Genomic DNA, 12,045 nt, shown 5'->3' on the forward strand with positions numbered 1-12,045 from the left:
CTATAAATCGGTGCAATTCCTAGATCCTTTTACACCTTCTGGGGATCTAGCCCTATATGTATTAGTTTGGTTTCCACTCACATTTTCGTAGCAATAAGGGAGTTTTAAAAAGGGAGATCAGTGAATTTACTTTTACCACATCCTCACACTTTATGGGGAAGCTTTGTTAAATTTGGCCTCCCTTTTCGCATCTATAATTGTTTTCAGGCACAATGAAGGTCCCTTAGACTTGTAAGTGATATTAAGGGATGCCTCCTTAGATGATATACAATTTTCTGTTTCTCTGTTATTCCTTTCATGAACTTTGTGCCTGATTCTACCATCCTTACTCACATTAAATAGTACCTGTCTCCACGAGCAGTCCTATACATTCAAGTGGGTCTACTTGTGAAGTAAGGTATTGGGATGGGGCCCTTAGGTAGGGGTAGCTTTATCTACCTGTCTACCATGACCTGCTGCTGCTGTACTTTACATTCACTACGTTTCAAGAGATACTGTGCTGTTTCAACTGAACTAATTGGCTTTCTCAAAAGTATTTAGTTAGTAGCACTGTGCAAATAATTGCTTTTTTGGTTCACTAGCTGAACCAAAAAATCAGAAAAAAATGGTTTTGAATCCACCCAAAATGAAATTTTTAAAATTTTCTCTGTGAATTAAGAGTGACAAAAAATCATTTGGGGTTGTCCAAAACATTTAATTTCCTTTTTGGTGGGGGGAGAGGAGGGTTACCACTTTTAAAAAAACAAAACAATTTAAGTACATTTCTATATGAAAGATCATTTCCAGAGGAAAAAATCAACATTTTGTTTTGAAAATGTCAACATAAAATGTTTTTATTTAAAAAAAGAAAAGCAGCCAAAACTATTTACCAAATACAATGTGAATTCATGACTAGTTCTGGGTGACCTGAAATTGCGAATTTTTTGGCAAATAACATATTAGTCTGTGAAGGGGTGTGCATATCCCGCATTGGGCAAGAAAGGATTAACCCCACACTATGGGCGGCGGAAGTCCCGCCTCTCAGACCATGACGGCCATGTTCCAACTTCTGCCTCAGTATAAAAGGGAGCAGCCCAACTCATTCGAGGCTGATCACTGAGGAGGGAGGACACTTGGTGGAGGCTCCAGGCCAGGAACTGCTACAGCCACTGACTGTGGGAACCAGAGAACCCGAAGACCAGAATGGAGACCTGCTACCTTCAATCAACCATCAGGAGTCAAACTTCCAGGGAGCTATCCCCCCCAAGGAACCCCCAGGACCCCAACAATGGACTGCTACCTCAGGTAGGAAGTGGCCCGCGGAGGAAGTGGTTTCTTCCACCTGAGCAAGGTCAGCATGTTGCAGTAGGATTCCCTACTGACTGAGTGGTGACCACCCCCGTCACTGACAGGGCCCGGGCTGGGACCTGGTGGAGAGGGAGGGCCCAGGTCCCCCTACCCTGGCTGCTACCCACCCCTAGGTGGCAGCCCACTTCCCTGACTCTGGCCACTAGGCCACACAACCCTGACCCCAAGGGCAGTTATATTCACTCTGGCCACTAGGGCATGCAGCCCTGACCCCAATGCTAGCTGCATAGACACTGGCCACTAGGCCACGCTGCCCTGACCCCAAGGTCAGTTCTATTGACTCTGGCCATTAGGCTGTACAGCCCTGTACCCGAGGGCCACCATATTGACTCCAGCCCCTGGGCTGTGCTGCTTTTAGCCTAAGGCCAGTCTGGTAGAGTGTAACCATGGTGGTATCACAACCCCACCATGCCCCCAACCCCTCATCCTCTACATCAATGTTCAATATCCTGGGTCTCAAGCCATGGCCAATTACAGAAGAAAGCAATGGACAGTAGTGGACAGTAATGAAATAATCCTGCCAGTTTGTGATTGGTTTATGCCTTGAAGCATGAGATTGTATATCACTTATAAAAAAAAATTTTTTTAAAAAGCTTTTTCCCTCCAATGTAATATCATACTGAATGTTCTCATTATCAATATAAATGTCAAATCCTGTTCTGAATCTTACTCAGCTTTTGGCTACAATGAGACCTCGTGGCAATTTGAGTCCTACAGGTTAATAATGTGTTGCATAAAAAGTTATTTCCTTTCATTAGTTTTTATTATTATTTTTCTCTTTTGGTTTCATTGAGTGTCCCTTTGTTCTTATAAGCACCCAAGAGTAGAAACACCTTATTCACCCTCCCTGTACCATTCTTTTTTATTTATAACTCAATCACATCCCCATTTATTTGTCTCTTTTCTAAACCAAACAGTCCAAATCTATTCAGTTGTTCTATGGGAGTCTTCCCCCCATTTTAGAGCCCGTCCCCCAATCTCTGCTTCCTTTCTAGAGAGCACACCAGAACTGAACCAAAGTATTGCAGTTAGGATGTACCACTGACACAAAGTGTTGCCCCTCTGTCCTGTTTGGCTAGGCAGCATTCAGGGCCCTGTAGCATTGTTTCCATTAGGAGGAGAAATTGATGATACTTTTGTCCAATCCTGTTTATTTACCAAGAACAAATTCCTGTTTTTGTGCCTGAACACAATAGAAACAAGCAACAGGAAGTTTCCTTGCTCGCTATTTCCAAGTTTAGCCCTCCAGTCAGTCCTGTGCCCCAAGGAGTCTGTCTCTCTCATCCCTCTCAGTGCCACACTCATGACTGCTTCTCTCACTGCCTGCTGGCTTTCCTTCCTTGTTTTGCCCCTCTCACACATACAGCTGGCCAAACAGTCCCCTAGTTTCTGCATTTGAAATCAGGGAATCCCACCACCCACAAGGTTTAGCTGCTGATCAGGCCTTGCCATGCAGCTGATTGCTTTGGGCAGTGGCTTCTATTGTTTCTGGCTATCTCACTGCATAAAGAGGCTTATTTGCTCCTGCCATTTAGCCTGAAAGAGGGTACTTAGTACACCCATCTTGTAGGTTAAAGTTAACTTCTCCAGCAGTGCCACAGTAGATAACTATTAGGTAGGGATTTTCAAAGTTGCCTAGAAGATTTGCACTCAGTTATTGATTTGAACATGAAATGAAGATCCTGTTTTGAAAATCTCAGCCTTGGTTATTGTGATCATTTGTACTACATTAGAAACCCCAACCCCATTGTGCTAGACACTGTGCATGCATATAGAATGGGACAGTCCCTGCCCAAAACACCTAAAATCTAAATAGACAAGACAGACAATGTAGCAGAAAGAGAGTATTTTTGCCGACAGAGATATAGATTGTTTACTAGAGAAGTCTCTGTTCTAATAGACACAGGGGTGTTCTAAGACAGTGGAAGTCAGAAGGTGTGAAATGTGAAGATTCACCGTTAGAGGACCCCGAGGACACGGTTGGTATTGCCTTGGCGAGACTACTGACCAACTTCAGCTAATTTTGGAAAAGCTGCGAAAATATTGGAAAAACTGTCGAATGTATGGGACTTAAGATCAATGGTCCTAAAACCCATGCTATGCACACCGCCTATACAATGGAAGTGAATGGCCTGCTGGTGCTGCATGCAGATGCCAATACATTGAATTGGTGAATAGTTGTATCTTTCTGGGCAGTCAGTTCACAGCAGCAGGTTCTACAACCAAAGAAGTCACACATTGGATTGGTCTTGCATCAATGACATCTTTAAATGCTTGTGGTGGGCGGCGGGATGTCTGTGTGACAACTAGGATACCAGTGTTTAATGCAGTCATGATGACAATTCTGTTACATGGACTAGAACCATGGCTTTTGGGAACAGCGGAGGAGAAGAAACTAAACAGGTTTTTTCCAGTGTCAAAAGTTACAGCATATTCTTAGCATCCACTGATTTGACATTGTCACAAATAAGGAGATACTTAGACAGTCCTGGAAGGCTGCAGTCTTGCCCCAGTTGAGAGCAAGTGATTGCCATGGTGGGGTCATGTCCAACATGCAGAAGAAGGTATGCTTCTACAGAAGGTTTATACAACTGAGTTTGGAGGAAGTAGCGCAGAAGGCCGACCACGAATGAAGTTGGGAGATGCAATTTTGAGGGACTGAAAGCAGCCTAAATCCTCCCATGCTGACTTTTGCTGTAGGAAGAAAACTTGCAAGTGACCATTCAAGCTAGAAGTCCATTCTGTGCAGCGCCATGGCTACATCGTAGCTACATGAATCTGTTGCTAATGACCAATCATTCATATTCACCATAACAGAATAGATTTAAACCTAGGTAAGCAAGTTCTTTTAGTACCCTCCTCTCCATGCCACCTTTATAACTGCACCTTTTTTCAGGGCGCCTAAGGCCCTCTGACTTTCATTAACTGACAGTCTCAAAAAAAAAAAAGTGGTCTTGTGGCTAAAGCAGAGGTTAGTGCTTGCAAGTTCCACCCCAACTCTATCAGAAATAGGGGTGTGTGATCTTGAGCCAGTTGCTTAACAGCCTCATGCCTCAGTTTCCCCATTTCTATGATGAATTTAGTATACCTAGCAGGGAGGTTGAGGCTTCATTATATTTGCAAAGGACTTTGGGAACATCAGAAGGTGAAATGGAAGCAAACATAATATTATTTTGTAGATTAGCTCCAAGAGGGAGATGACATTATGCTTTTCATGATAATATTTATGAAAAGAGATATTCATCCTGTCCTGAACAGTTAATGAGAAAGCTTGATGTAATGAATGTGGTGAAGAAGTGAATCTGAGAAGCACTCTCTCAGTGCTTTGTGGGCTGTCTAATTTTCTTCTAAAACCACTGAATTTTGCAGAGTTCCAACCAATGCTTTTGGAAAAAGCAGCCTGGAGGAAATGGAATATACCGCAGCTAGATTTGCCAGGTATGAGATAATATGAAAATAACATTGCTTTGAGGGTACAAGAGGGTTTATTGGCACTCTGTTCAATAGTAATAATACTTTGCATTTATAGAGCATTATATAGTATACTTAATACATTGTGCAGACATTGAGCCTGATTCTCTGTTATGTTAAGGCTGCTTTACATGGTTCAGCAGCGTAAAGGAGCCTTCAAGTGGGAATAAATTACGTTTACACTCACTTTAAGGCCCTTTTATACTGCCAGAGTGGTGTAAAGGGGCCTTAATGTAAACGAAGAGTAGCTTCCTTAGCTAGTCAATCACCACAACACCCTGTGAGGTGCATGGCTAAGCAACAGATGGGAAAACTGGGGCAGAGAGGTGAAATTACTTACCTAAGGCCACACAGCAAGGTCGTGGCAGCAGCCTGAGACCTCCTGATTCTCAAATCTGACTCGCTCCCCCACACTACCCTGCCTTAAACCAAAAGAAGTTTTTTTTTCTCATAACACAAGAACTAGGGGTCACCAAATGAAATTAATGGGCAGCAGGTTTAAAACAAACAAAAGGAAGTATTTCTTCACACAACGAACAGTCAACTGGTGGAACTCTTTGCCAGAGGATGTTGTGAAGGCCAAGACTATAACAGGGTTAAACAAAGAACTAGATAAGTTCATAGAGGATAGCTCCATCAATGGCTATGAGCCAGGATGGGCAGGGATGGTGTCCCTAGCTTCTGTTTACCAAAAGCTGGGAATGGGCAACAGGGGATGGATCACTTGATGATCGCCTGTTCTGTTCATTCCCTCTGGGGCATTGGCCACTATCGGAAGACAGGATACTGGGCTAGATTGCTAGTGCATTGCCCTTTGACTCCAACCTCTCTTCCCCTTGGCCACTCCCCCAGCCCATTCAGAACCCCCCCCCCCCCTTGCTCCCTAGCTTAACACTGCCTGGGGATTCCCCCTGCAACAAGTGAACCACCAACTGTTGTTTTAGGGCAGCTTTCTATGTCCTTTTGCCAAAGGAGCTGACCAGAGGAGCTAGCGAACAGGAGCAGCTAACTTGAGTTTTGTGAGGAAGTTTAGAGAGGGACTGGAGGGCCTAGATACACTTCATTGATATTCTTTAAACATAAGGCAATAAACACCCCCTGATAAAAACAAAACAACAGAGGAAAGAGTTGCGGGAGTAAAAAGAGAATGCAGGCAGAAGTCCAGCAACAGAGTGGGGACTACCCAGTTAATTGCACTGAATGCAGCATGTATGATTACCTGCCCTATGGGTATGTGTGCATTTGGTACTAGGAGCTCCTGGCCCTCAGAGGAGCTAAGGGAGACAGAGGTACAGAGATGAAACTTTCTGGGACACAGTAGAACGGTCCCACCCCTGGTCTGACAGCCTCTGTGCTGTTGAAGAGGATGAAAGTCTCAAGGAAGGAGACTATCAAACTGGAGCAAAGGGAAACAATCCCATAGTTGGGACCCTTCTTCCAGATGATGCCCTGGTATCCTTTTGCACTGAGGATACCTCCCTAGGGGAGGGAACTCCAGTTATTAGGAAGAGACGGGTATTAGTAATGGGGGATTCGATCATTATAAACATAGATAGCTGGTTTCAGAGTAGCAGCCGTGTTAGTCTGTATCCGCAAAAACAAAAGGAGTACTTGTGGCACCTTAGAGACTAACAAATTTATTTGACCATAAGCTTTCATAAGCTACAACTCACATGCATCCGATGAAGTGAGCTGTAGCTCACGAAAGCTTATGGTCACATAAATTTGTTAGTCTCTAAGGGGACACAAGTACTCCTTTTCTTTTTATAGATAGCTAGGTTTGCGATGACTGGGAGAACCACAGGGTGACTTGCCTGCCTGGTGAGAAGGTTGCAGATCTCTCAAAACATCTAGACAGACTTATGTGCATTGTTGGGGAGGAGCCAGTGGTTGTGGTGCACGTAGGTACCAATGACAAAGGGAAGGATAGAAGAGAGGCCAAATTTAGGCTGCTAGGTAAGAGATTGAGATCCAGGACCTCCATGATAGCATTCTCTGAAATGCTTCCAGTTCCATGCGCAGGGCCAGATAGACAAGCAGAACTGCAGGGTCTCAAAGCATGATGAGATGATGGAGTGGGAGGGAGAGGTTTAGATTTATTAGGAACTGGGGAACTTTTGGGGAAAGGGGGAGCCTATACAGGAAGGATGAGCTTCACCTAAACCAAAATGGAACTGGATTGCTGGCGCTTAACATTAAAAAGGTCATAGAGCAGTTTTTAAACTAAGAGCCATTTCTTTGACACCTCATGACTTGTACTCGCTTAAAATCTCTCTCTTTGTAGTTAATAAACTTGTTTTATTGTTTTATCTAATCAAGTTGAAGTGTCTGGCTCACTCCATTTGTGGTAACAAATTGTGTGTATGTTATTCCCTTAAAGGAATAACAGACTCCGTGTAGCTGCAGTGTCCAGAGGAGGGCTGGGCAGCACAGGACATATGTTTCTATGGGAAAATTTGGGACTTTGAGTGGGTTGAGGTCACCTTGTGATCATTGTAAAGGCTAGTAAAAGCCAAGGTATGGCTGGCTGGCTGAAGCACCCACAGACATAACTAGGTTTCAGAGTAGCAGCCGTGTTAGTCTGTATTCGCAAAAAGAAAAGGAGTACTTGTGGCACCTTAGAGACTAACAAATTTATTAGAGCATAAGCTTTCGTGATGCATCGAAATGCATCCGATGAAGTGAGCTGTAGCTCACGAAAGCTTATGCTCTAATAAATTTGTTAGTCTTTAAGGTGCCACAAGACATAACTAGGAGTGCCTTACATGCTGGAGGCTGTTTGTAAGCTATCCAGGTTGGAGGCTACAGCAGGAGAATCCCAAGTTGGAGTTGTTAGAAGCAGGCAATGTCAGGGCATGACAGAGAAAAGACAAGAGTAAGAGGGTGTTTCAAGGGAGACTACAGCAACACCAAGCCAAGAGACTGTGGTTGAACAGACTGGAGGAAGGCAGCACCAGGGAGGCACCAGTAAGCCATACTGTACTAGAGGAGGGTGGATTGTTAAAAGACATATGCCAAAAGATCCAGACTCAATGAAACATAAAACGTGATGGCAGTGGTAATCAAGCCCTAGACAGCAGGAGAGACCATTCAGAGCTGCACTGCAGAGATAAGGATACTTCTGTCAGTTCACAGTTTGTTTTACAAGACAGAGCTGATAACAGAAAACAGAGGGGCTGAAGCCTCCAGGCACATGAAACCTGCAAGTTAAGAATTTAGCTCAGGTATGGAAGAGCTGGAAAGAATTTAACCTCTAGTAGATATTGCTATGGCAGATAAAGGAGATGCTGTGAAAATAAAACTGTTTTGGTACTTGTTTGGAGAAAGGGGGAGAGAGATAAGTGAACCTCTGTGCAAAGAAATTCCCCAAGCTCAATGCACCTTAGAAAATGGCCTGTTTTGATATTCACTGTAACCCCAAGAAGAATGAAATGGTGGAAAGATACAATTTCTTTACTCGGAATCAAACAGCTGGAGAGGGTATAGCTCAGCAGAGCACCAACTTAAAAGTGCTAGCAACCAGTTGCAATTTTGGAAATATTAAAGATAGGAGACTGGATAGTGCATGGGATATGAGATTTGCAAAACCAAGAGTGGCTGCTGAGGGAAGCTGACTTCACTTTGGAGAAAAGCTTGGAGATATGCAAGGCTACAGAGCTGTCCAAAGAGAGAAGTCTGGAAGGGAAGTCATCAGAAACTGTCCATGCAATACATAAGAAGGAGAAATCAAAACCATATACAACATCAGTAGATGGCAACAGTGTGGACACATGCAATTACTGTGGGAGAAAACATAAGACAAAAAGTGAAGTGCCTGGCTTATGGGGAAAAATGCCATATCTGTGACAAATTTAATTATTTTGCAGCCAAATGTTTGTCCAGAAGAAAGAAAAACAAATCCAAGGGACACACAGTAACCAAAGAGAGCACCAGTGAGTATGAGGACATTATATGGGTGACTGAATAGTGGTAAACACAGCACAAGAAGACCCTAGGAAGCACCAGAAACTATTATATGCAGCCATGTTACTTGGGAAGAAAGTGATATGATTTCAATTAGATTGTGGCACAAATTGTAACATTATCCCGAACAGTCCAGTGAACCCAGACAGACAGTTGGAAGAGACTAACCTGCTGTTAACAATGTAGAAGCTTACTGCTTTAAAGCCTATGGGGGAAATGTAAAATGAAATTAAGAAATCCAAGGAATAAACAAAATACAGACTGGACTTTGTGGTCCTAGATGGTGAGACAGCAGTCCCACTTCTGGACAGCAAGATTGCCCAAGTCATGAACCGGACAGAAGTACAGTTCCAGAACATAATGAAAGTGGATAGCAGAGTGACTGAAGACACATTGGATGGAATTACCTGGAATAAGGAGATGATACAGAGGGAGTATAGAGATGTGCTTCAGAGAGAAGACGGCTAGACTGTGTTTATAAAATAGAGATTGACACCGGTGTAAAGCCAGTTAAATTGGCAAAAAGTACCCATTGCATTACTGCAGCAACTGAAAGACAAACCGCAGAGCCTACAGCATCATGGAATGATGCTGCATATTGAGAAGATCACAGACCGGAGAAGCAGCCTTGCGGTGGTAAGAAAGCCCTCCAGAAAACTGAGAATATTTATAGACTCAAAGCCCTTCAACAAAGCTTTGAAATGGAACCATTTCCCTCTGCCTACAATTGAGGACATAGTACCAGGTCCATCTAAAGCGAGACTCATTACAATGTGCGATGTAAAAAATAGATTCTGGCGCATCAAACTGGATGAAGAATCCAGTTACCTGACAACCTTTGCAACTCCATTTGGGAGATACCAATGGTTAAGGATGCCAGTGGGAATCAGTCTGGCACCAGAACACATTACCCCAAGTGCTGGAGGGCCTGATGGGAATCCGGTCAATAGCAAACAAGGTGCTGATATTGGGAGAGAGGGACGATCCAGAGCAAGCACAACAAAATCATGACCACAGATCACTACACATTTTGCAAAGAAAAGAACGTTAAATTGAACTTGGAGAAGTTCCCATTGAGATTAACCAAGGTGCCATAGAGGCTATCCCAGGGTACAGTCCTAATAAACGAGTACCTGTGTCATCCCTGCCCTGTAACCTGGGGTGCCCTTTACAATTCTTTGTTTTCAGCACCTGGCCAGCCAATTACCTAATATCGCCACACCTACAAAAGATATTGAGCAGTATGTCATCCACCTACGGGGTGAAGATCTATTTCACAAGGCCTAGGCTTCATTTTGATAAGTTGCAAGATGGCAGGATATGTATTAGTGGTGCAATGGGCTAGCACTGCCCATTTCGAACTGCATCACCTTTTGAAAGCCCTTTGCAGCCAATATGGACAATTCATTCATGATTTGGTCACCTGTACTGAAAGCGCATGAGCATGTGGAGAAGCTTCTTACAGTATCTTGCAACAGGATAATCACTCCCATTGCTGCTCAGCTCAGATCCACTCCCTAGAGGAGGGCTGATTGTAGCCTTAAGACAGGGCAAAATTACAGATGGTCATAAAAAGGTTTGGAGTTCTTTTTTATGTATAGCAGAGCTTTTCCCTAATGATAGCAGTGATTCAGACAGAAGTTCCCACATGCATTCTTCTCATGTGTATGATTATGAGGCATGAAGGAAAAATGCTTTCTATACACAAAGTGGCAAAGATCAAGATAAAGATTTAGCCAGCTGTAGATTTTTGTTTAATTGCTGCTATTTACAACATCCCTCTGCAAAGTCTGAAGAGATAAGCCTACAATAAACATGGCTGTGTTTACACATAGGCTTGAATATGCATAATTAATACACGCCCCCCTTCCCCCCCAGGCATTGCTAAGACAGTGAAGTTTGATGATTCACACTCTTCCTGGGAGAAGAGACAAGCTGGAATACACCCTCCATCCTGAACTTATCAATGGCTATTCAAGCAACGGCAATGAACGCAGTTGGAGAATGAGCAAAAGGCATCTTTATTTGTAATGCAAAAAGTGAAAATCAAGCAGAAGGTCTGACAAACATGTATTTCCACGTTTATCTTGATTCAGGGTGAAAACAAATGGCAAAATATCAGAATTTCCCAATTTTCAACCGGCTTTATTAATGCCATTTCTTTCTCTCAGCCAAAACCATGGGCCAAATTCTGCCCTTAAGAACTTCACTGGGGAAGCAGGGATGAAACTGAAAACAAAGTTTGGTCCCCTGTTTAAAGAATCCCTTCCTACATTCTCGGCAATGCCCCAAGTTGTTAAAAGTGAAATTCCTTTTTTAAAAAAATATATTTTCCCCATTGACACTGTATATTTGTGTTTATTGTGTGTTTACATCCATGCACTTCATTCAGCTTGTGCAGTGAAACTAGGCTGTGCTGTTTCCAATTATGTTCATGTCTGGCATTGCACAGTAACACAGGGCTTGCCAGGCTGCATCAGACCCAAGGTCCAGCTGGTCCAGTGTCTGTGTCTGACAGTGGCCAGCACCAGCTGCTTCAGAAGAAGCAGCTCTGTAGCAGACAGTTATGAGGTACCCTGCCCACTGGGAAAGTTTCCTCCTAACTCTCAATAGTTGCAGGTTGGTGTCATATGTGCTGGAACTGGGGGTGTTTCTGCACCCCCTTGCTTGAAGTGGGTTCCATTATACAGAGGGTTTACTGTTTGGTTCAACGGCTCTCAGCACCCCCACTATTCCAACACCCCTGGTTGGCTTATGCCTGAAGAATGAAAGCTTATATCCCTTCTAAAACTCTTGTTTACTTTTTAAAGTATTTACTGTTATTACTCTGGATTTTCTTGTTCTCCATAAAAATGTACCTACCTCTTAATCATTCCTGCTAAACTCTTGGCCTCAGTGCGATCTTGTGGCAGTGAATTCCACAGTCTAATTATGTGCGGTATGACAAAGCATTTCATTGTGTTGAATGTCCCCTTGTTCTTGTCATACGAGAGGCTGAATCAGCATTCCCAATCTACCTTCACTACCCTATTCATTATTTTATATGTTTTTATGTTATCACCTTTTATTCGTCTCTTTTCTAAGGCCATGTCTACACTAGGAAGTTGTATTGCTTTAACTATGCTGGAATAGCTAAAGCAGTACAAACCCTTCATGTGGATGCAGTTATACTGGTATAAAAGTGCTTTGAAGCACCATACAGAATAAGCTATACTGACATAAACTCTTTTATATTGGTGTAACTGCATAGGTCTTTCAGTGGTA

General features: G+C 43.2%; 1 long non-coding RNA gene across 2 annotated transcripts; it reads left to right on the top strand.

Moving 5' to 3' along the window:
• Window positions 1–840: 840 nt before the first annotated feature.
• On the top strand, window positions 841–11,130 carry LOC122459186. 2 transcript variants are annotated; one of them, XR_006279697.1, is made up of 3 exons: window positions 841–1,284; window positions 4,717–4,785; window positions 8,685–11,130. It is a non-coding gene; the product is annotated as an uncharacterized LOC122459186 (long non-coding RNA). The 2 variants fall into 2 exon arrangements; XR_006279698.1 differs by having other exon boundaries at window positions 10,660–11,065.
• The last annotated feature ends 915 nt before the right edge of the window (window positions 11,131–12,045 follow it).

This window comes from Dermochelys coriacea, chromosome 3 (genome assembly GCF_009764565.3).
Source record: "Dermochelys coriacea isolate rDerCor1 chromosome 3, rDerCor1.pri.v4, whole genome shotgun sequence".
NCBI lineage: Eukaryota > Metazoa > Chordata > Testudines > Dermochelyidae > Dermochelys > Dermochelys coriacea.